At 37.4% G+C, this 9,043-nt stretch overlaps 1 protein-coding gene across 1 annotated transcript in view; it reads left to right on the plus strand.

Moving 5' to 3' along the window:
• The window catches only part of SENP6 (SUMO1/sentrin specific peptidase 6), a 122,481-nt gene that overhangs the window by 51,294 nt on the left and 62,144 nt on the right, over positions 1-9,043 (plus strand). The window lies entirely within an intron of this gene.

Raw genomic sequence — 9,043 nt, forward strand, 5'->3', positions numbered from 1 at the left:
AGTGAGGCTTCAAGATCATGCCATTCCTGCTGGGCACCATGGCTGCCTACGGCTTCTTCCAACTGAACAGCCAAGCAGAAAGTCAAATGTTTTCTTATTCTGACACAGGAGTTTATAGCAGTTTCGTGTTCTTCCCTTTCTTCTCCCCTTCTTCATTATTTCTTCCCTGTATACTAGTACTGGTAGACACATACATAATCCTTTATGGAAAATATTAAACAATATATAGAACATGAAAAAAACATTTTGAGAACACGTTTCTTTCAATAGTGAAATGTATACATTTTAATATTTTGTTAAAAAGACAGTATGTAATATTTTGTGAAGTTCATATATTGTGTCTTCATAAAATCTTGAGTTGTCAAATATAAATGTAAAGATGATTTCAACAAAAGATTTAACTATATTTTATAATTATGAAATATTTCATTTGAGGTTTGTTGCTATGGTTTTGCTTTTGACTTCTGGTAATCTTAAATACAGCAGATTGAAATGTTACTTAGTCCTGTGTCATTCTCTCAATTGCAAACATGTTTGAGTCTGTTGTTACAGCTAATGTGCTAGTATATCTCACCTACACCATCCTATATACTCTACCAAACATGATGTCCTGCTCTAGCGTGTTGATCCTTTCTGATGATGGGCCAAAGCAAGCAAGTTGGGCAGTGTTCTCTTGTGACTGATAAGGTTTTCATGGGTTAATTATCAGAAGTAGATTGCCAGACCTTTCTTCCTAGTCTACTGAAACCTGTCTGTCATAGGTGGCCTTGCCAATATTTGAATACCGGTGCCATAACTCCCAGCAAAACATGCCAACTTTGCATATTTTAAGTGAATGAATTGTCCAAGTGTTCCACGCACTTGTTTGTTTCCCAGGAGAGAAAACCTGGTTGGCAAGGGATAGAGCAGAGTTTAGGGCTGTTGTACATAGGGTCGCTATGAGTCTCCATACAGCAACAACAATAAATGTAAAGTCACTGACCATCCTGTAGGATGATATATAACAACTTGAATGATTCAAAGTCCTTTTTTACTTTGTCGAGATAACCATTGTAAATATCTGTGTGTGGTGGCAACAGTACTCTATAACATATAACCTGATATTAGTACTACTGGTTTCTCCCCTTCTGAATAAAGACTGTTGTTGATCCATTGTAAACCTGAACACATGATGTTTTGGTTGGTTACTTAGTTGTTTTTCATTAAAAACCCATTTTTAGTACATACTTTAATTTTGAAATAATAGAAGGGTATAGAGGTGGAAGGAAAACAATAACAAATCATATGCCAGAAATGTTTTCATAACGTATTTGTCTTTGAAAAGAGTTTATAGTTAGAGACTTTATCGTTTTTTAAAAGCTCTTAGGATAGAAAATTATATCAGTTTTAATGCTGTTAAAATTTTTGTGTTTTTCAGTATATTTACATATGCCAAGTCATAATGAAATGTACTGTGTATCTGAATTTGGGCCTCAAAGTATTTGCCTAGTACTTTTTCATGTCATTACATTGGGATCTTAGTGGCTACAAAATAACTCATTATGAAGATGTGCCACTTTTTAAAAGAAAAACTGTGAGCTTATTTTTTAGCAACCTCTTCCCTCAATGTTTTACATAACTGAACAATTTTGTATATAAATCTCTAACTGCATCCTTTTAGGGTGAATGGCAGGAAAGGTATTAGGCTAGATTACAAATGTTTTAATGATCTTAATACCACTACTACTTTTTTTTTTTAGTTGAACAGTACCAATTTATAATAGCTGTTAATGGATGCCACCAAACCCAACCGAACCAAACTGTCAGGTCACCTTGGAGGGCTTGGAAGAGACTGCCTCATCCTCCTACAGAGTGGCTGACGAATTAAAACTGTTAACCTTTCAGTAAGCAGCCAATGCTTAAGATACGCAGGAATAAAATTACATATACTGTTGAGTTGGAATTGACTCATAGCTGACCTTCTAGTGGGTTTTCAGAGGCTGGAAATAGCACAGGAGATCTCCCACAGAGCTGATGATAGATTGAAGCGGGGTGCCCTTGGGAAGCTCTTTATCACTAGGCCACTAGAGCTTCCTGTTCCTATATATGTGGGGTTTTTTTATTATCTATATAATAAAAAAATATATACAACGATGGTATTTTTAATTATTAGAGTAATTTCTAAAACTTGAGCATGATGGTAGGCCACTATCATTACTAGTGAAAGAGTACTGTAATTAATAAGTGATACTTTTTTCCTTTTCATTTAACTGCTTAACTTTTAACATATATGGGGAAAATAAAAATCTTACTCTAAAGAGAAATTACATGAGAAAATCTGCTGTCAGGGACCTCTCCAGAGTACTGAAGACCAGCGATGTCAGTCTAGAGGCTAAGGTGCACCTGATCCAGGCCATAGTCTTTACAATTACTTGCTTTATGTTAGAAAGCTGGATAATGACTAGAGATGATAGGAATAGACTTTATGCCTTGATCTGTGGTGCTGGGTAAGAGTGTTGAATATACCAGGGACTTCCAGGAGAAAAAACAGGTTCCTCTTGAAGAGGATGAAAACAGGCTGCTCTTTGAAGGCAAGGCTTCGTCTGACATACTTTGGTCATGTTGCAAGGAGAAACCAGTCCTTGGAGAGGGATGCCATGCTTGGAAGGGTGGACAGCACAAGAGAGGAAGACCCTTGATTCAGTGTCTGGGGTAATGAAGGTAGATGTGTCAGAGACAATAAGGTTGGCATAGGATAGAGCAGGTTTCAGGGCTGTTGTACATAGGGTCACTATGTGTCCCAAGGGACTAGACTGAGTATAACAACAAGTCTAGAGAACCTAGTGGAGGGATAACTTATCTTCCTAGTTGGTAAAAAGATTTTATGCTTTTTGATGATAGAGAGTTTGGTAGTCCTGTGGGTAAGGAGTTGTGCTGCCAACCCAAAGCAGTTGAATCAACCAATTGTTCTTGTGGAGAAAGATAGGCATTTCCCCTCTGTACAATGTATAGCCTCTGAAACCTGCTAGAGGGTCAGCTTTGAGATGATTCTTGCTTGATGACAATGAAAAACAGAAGCTTCTTCATAAAATTAATGTTGTTATGTGACGTCAAGTTGCTTGTGACTCATAGTGACCCTGTGTACAACAGCCTTGAAACCTGCTCTATTCTGTACCAACTTTACTGTCTCTGACACACCTACCCTCGTTACCCTAGTCACTGTATTAGTCCATCTCATCAATGGCCTCTCTCTCTCCCTCCATCCCTCCACCCTTCCAAGCATGATGTCCCTCTCCAAGGACTGGTCCCTCCTTGCAACATGTCCAGAATATGTCACATGAAGTCTCAGAATTCTTGTCTCTAAGGAGCAGCCTGGCTTTACCTTCTCTAGGACAAACCTGTAGACTAGTCAAAATTTTTTTAACTTCGTGCTAAGGAAATTGGCCAGTTGATTTAAAAGGTCGTTTAGAAGCAACAGTTGAGAATAACAAATTTATTTTAATTAAAGAATAATTGAGGAAAGAGTGAATTTTACATAGTATAGCACACTTTAAAGAAGGTAGTGATTAAGTATGGAAATTTTGAAAAAGATTTATTTGATAGTTAAGACAATAAACACATTAGAATATATGAAATTTCTACCTAATTTTGTTCAGTCAGTAAATACATGCAATGAACATGTTTCTAAATGTGTTTGTTAGGACACTTTACATAGCTGGGAGTTTTTAAATTACTATACAATACCTTTGCATGGTAGCTAGTTTGATTTTGACAACATTTTAATTTTTTTATGGTCATTAGACTTCACATATACACTTCTAATTACATACTTCTCTTTAGATAAACCTTTTTATTCATTTAGAGTACTTCCTGAATACCTACTGAATAAGACAAGATTACTGTTGTAGTGCAGATAGACTGATAGGGCAAAGACAAATAATGAGACCATCATCTGTCTGCTTATTGTGGCTGTAAATAGTAAAAGGAGGAAAATGCCCATGTTACTCCCACATAGGAGATAGTAGATTTGAATTGCTGGAGATGACCAGTTTTGGGGTTAATAACTGCAGCATACTGTTTCCTAAGCTCCCTAAGTTGTAGATGTCATCATTGTTGGGTGTTGTTCAGTCTATTACAACTCATAGCAACCCTATGGACAAAAGTTCTAAACATAGTTCTGTATATAATTGGATAATGTAATAAGCAATGACAACTTATGGGACGATCCACCCTAATTTGTTTTTGGGGTTTTTTTTCTTCTTTTTTAATGATAAACATTTATTTAGGAGGAAAATTTCTCCTTGCTTTGCTGCAGGGGCCTCTCTTCTGCATGTAAGTAGGATTTCTTGCACAAACAGTTTGCACCTAGCCATCTGCAATTCCCTGTGCTAATTTTAGCCAGTAATTAATTTTTTTGTGTGAACGTCTCTATTCTTTTTTTAAAATTAATTTTAATGAAAGTTTACAGAGACTTAGGATTTCCAGTCATTCATTGTTGTACTTTTCTCCTTGTCCACCCCTCCCCCTAATTCAGTCTTCTCCTTGAAAAGTAAAAATAAAAACTCTTTCACTGTTATGCAATCCCTCCCCCACAAGTCCACTCCACTATTCAGCTTTCACTCTGGACTTCTGTAATAGCAAGAATACTCATTCATATATCCCTTTTAAAGAGTTCTCTCCCTCTCTTGTTTCAATGCAATATACTTCGTTCCTCCCCTCCTTTTCTGTCTTCCTTCAACCCTGATGTCAGTCGTGTTTTACAACAGTGGCCCTGTGCAGTATTTGTCCTTTTGTGATGGAGATATTTCACTCAGCATAATGTCCACCAGGGTCATCCATTTTGCATAATATTTCATGAGTTCCTTGTTTTTCAATGCTGAATAGTGTTCCATTTTGTGAATATACCAGAGCTTCTGTATCCATTAGTTTGTTGATGGGCACTTGGGTTGTTTCCAGCTCTTTGCTATTGCGAACAAAGCCACAATAAACATAGGTGTGCATATGTCTGCTTGGTGGCAGTTACGGTTTCTTTAGGGTAAATTCCCAGTAGAGAAATTGCTGGGTCACATGGTATTTCTATTTGCAAGTTTTGGAGAAAGTTATGGTTTCTTTAGGGTAAATTCCCAGTAGAGGAATTGCTAGGTCAAATGGTATTTCTATTTGCAAGATTTTGAGAAAGCTCCATATACAGCCTTCCATAGTGGTTAATTTGTTGTTTTTTAAAGTTGCGTGTTCTTAGAAGCTTTTAACTAACTACAGAGCTAATGTTTAATTTTATTATTTTTTGTGTGTATACCATTAAATCAGATCTGGCAGGTACAGGAGAAGATTGTCCCTCCTTCTCCAGCAAAGCATCCGGTGGATTCGAACCACGTACCTCTGGGATTGCAGTGCAACTTCTTTACAATATGCCACCAAAACTCCCTTCCAGAGCTAATGTTTAATCTCATGGCACCAAGGATATCATTGTTGATGTCAGATGCATCCTGGCTGAAAGCAAAGAATACCTGAAGAATGTCTGATTGTATTTCATTGATTATGCAAAGGCATTTAACTGTGTGGATCATAATAAACTATTGCTAATGTTGAGAAAAATGGGAATCCAGGAACTTAATTATACTCTTATGAAGCCTATACCTAGGCCAAGAAGATGTTGTCAGAACAGAATAAGAGAACACTGCATGGTTTAAAATCAGAAAAGGTGTGTGTCAGAGTTGTGTCCTTTCTGTGTATGTATTCAATCAGGATGCTGAGTAAATAATTTGAAACATTATACTGTTTGAAGTGTGTGGCCTCAGGAGAATATGAAATGCTTGCTGCAAAAGATAAGGATTAGAGTCTTCAATCTCAAAATCAACAAAGGAAAAAAATCTTCACCACTGGACCAGTAAGCAACTTCATGGTAGATGGAGAAAAGACTGAAAGAGTTAATAATTTCATGTTCGTTGGATCCCCAATCAAAACCTTTGGAGCCAGTAGTCAGTAGATCGGGAGATGTACAGTTTTGGGCAAGTCCACTGTCAGGAACCTCTCCAAAGTCCTGGGGAGCAATTATTAAAGCCCTTGTATTTTCAGTTACTTGGTGTATGTCTGAGAGCTGGACAATGAATAAGGATGACATAAGAATTAATGCCTTTGAGCTGTGGTAGTGAAGAAGAACACTGAACATCCCATGGACAGCCAAGAGAACAAATATATCTTGGAGAGGGTGCACTTAGAGTGCTCTTTGGAGGCAAAAATGATCAGGCTTTGCCTCATATACTTTGAGGCTGTTGCTAGCAGGGGCTATTCCTTGAAGAAGGACATTATTTTGGGAAGGGTGGGGATTTAGAAGAGGCCATGGCACCAGGGATATATCATTGCTGGTGTTAGATGGATCCTGGCTGAAAGTAAGGAATACCCGAATAATGTCTATTTGTGCTTTATTGACTATGCAGAGGTGTTTGACTGTGTAGATCATGACACATTATGGCTGACATTGAGAAGAATGGGAATCCCAGAGCCCTTGATTGTGCTTATGCAGAACCTACACCTGGACCAAGAGGCTGTTGTGTGAACGGAGCATGGGAGCACTGCATGGTTTGGGATAGTGTCAGGGTTGTATTTTTTCTCCATACTTACTCAGTCTGTATGCTGAGCAGATTATCCAAGAAGCTGAATTCTGTTAGGACTATGGCATCACGATTGGAGGTAGACTAATCAATGACCTGTGTCATACAGATGGCACAACCTTGCTTGCTGAAAGTGAGAAGGGTTTGAAGCACTTGTTGCAGAAGATCAAGGAATGCAGCCTTCAGTATGGATTGCATCTCAATGTCAGGAAAACAAAGATTCTTACCACTGGACCAATAAGCAGCATCATGATGAATGGAGAGATTGAGACTGTCAACAGCTTCATCTTGTTTGGATCCACAATTAACATCCTTGGTACAAGCAGTCACAATATAAGGAGATGCATTTCATTGGGAAAATCTGCTATTAGCAACATTTCCAAATTATTGAGGAGTAATGATGTCAGTTTGAGGTCTAAGTGTGTTTGATTCAGGCCATGGTCTTCCCGATTACTAGCTGTGCATCTGAGAGCTGAGCCGTGAATAAAGATGACAGCAAAAGAATTGGCACCTTTGAGCTGTGGTATTGAGAAGAACACTGAACATCTCGTGGATGGTCAAGAGAATGAACAGATAGGTCTTGACGAGGGCGCAGCCAGAGTGCTTTTTGGAGGCAAGAATGATGAGGCTTCACCTCACATACTTTGGACATGTTGCTAGGAGGTGCTCTTCCTTGGAGAGAGACATGATGTTGGGAAAGGTGGAGGATAGGTAAAGGAGAAGAAGACCCTCGACAAGGTGGTTTGATGCATTGACTGCCACAGTGGGCTCTTTTGTGTCAGGAATTGTGAGGATGGTACAGGATAGAACAAGTTTCAGATCTTTTTCATTCGGTCGCTGTAGGTTGTACTCAACAGCAGCTAACAACAAACACCGACTGGAGGCTTAGCTTCATGGCACTTAAGAACAAATAGTACATGTAAAAAGTTGTTAAATTGTCAGATGTTTTATATATTTTTATTAAAATAAAAAATTAGTTTGATATATAATTGAACATTACAGGGAATACTTGTGATTTATTTTTAGACATTTCTTTTTAATTCATAACAATGGAAAGATTATATTTAAAAACAGCTGTATTACTTAAGCAGAAAAATAAAAATCAGTAACCAGATCCTAGAAGTTCAGGACTGAGACACATAATAGGACATGATTTTCAAAGAGCTAAAAAGCAAGCAGATACTAAACAAATGCAGAAGAAGAATGAAGAAATATCAAAGTACCTAAAGAGTCCACTGAAAGCTCCCCAGGCCAAAACTCGAATAATTCTAATCCCATGTATTATCAAATAGATACCCGTGTCCATACTGATGTAAGCAAGTAGTTGTAAGTCATTTATGAAACTCTGCCCTCTTAAAATAAGCGCTGCTGGCTTCTACATACATGAATTGGAGAAAGAGAACGCTTTCAAAAGAATTTCACATGCACATCCTTCTTTCTTCAGGAAATATGGGCTGAATTTGTTGAATTGCTTTCAAAGAGTACAAGCTACAAGGGAGAAGAATGTAACTTTTGCTTGTACACAAAATTAAATTATTAAGGTTATCATCATCATCAGTGGAGGTCATGTTATCATGTCCCCTCTTTCCCATAATTTGTGTTGCAAGAGGCACAACACTTTTATGCTCGTCTTCCCCTACCTTATTCTAAAAAGATACTACCACACAAACTCTAAATTAAGGATATACTGCAAAATAGAAAATATTTTAAAAATATCTTCGTTTTAAACAAAGACAAAACTGAGAACAAACAAGTCCGACTATAAAAACAATAAAGCATGAAAACGAAATACAGAAAACTGGCTTGGATCCTGGAGCAAAAAGATAATAATAACTAGAATACTAGTGGAAATCCGAATAAAATTTAACATGTCATTAGTAGTGAACTGCCACTATTTGTTTCTTAGTTTTGCCATGTTTTGTGGTAATGGGAAGAAGGAGGTAAGAGGTGGTTATAGAGGAACTCTGAATAAATTTGTTCCTCTTTTGCTAATCTGAAATTGTCCCAAGATAAACGTTTATCTAAAACGAATAGTGAGACTTGTTTTTTAATAACAGAGCTTTCAGTTGGTATTTAAACAGATCTGAACAGAGGAGCAGAAACACTCTGTTTTATGCAGTTTGTAAAAGCTTGTTAGAAAAATGGAAATCCAACATTTCCAAAATCCAGTAAGTTTTCCTCAAATCCAGATGGCATATTCTACTTCATGAAATCCAACTTCTTGTATTTTTTGCTCAGCATACTTACTGAAACCCCAACACACTCCTTTCCTGATTTTTAATTGTTCAATGTCTGATTTACAATCACCCTATGTAACAGTAGAATTCCTCTTTAGAATTTCTTAGGCTGTATACAGTTTGTTGTTGTTGTTGTTTAATGCCTTCGAGTCGTAGACGACTCATAGCGACCCTATGAACGAACAGCCTGAGCACTGTTCGTACATAGAGTTTCCA

This window comes from Elephantulus edwardii, unplaced genomic scaffold (assembly GCF_000299155.1).
Source record: "Elephantulus edwardii isolate Elephantulus edwardi_28Jun2011 unplaced genomic scaffold, EleEdw1.0 scaffold00194, whole genome shotgun sequence".
NCBI lineage: Eukaryota > Metazoa > Chordata > Mammalia > Macroscelidea > Macroscelididae > Elephantulus > Elephantulus edwardii.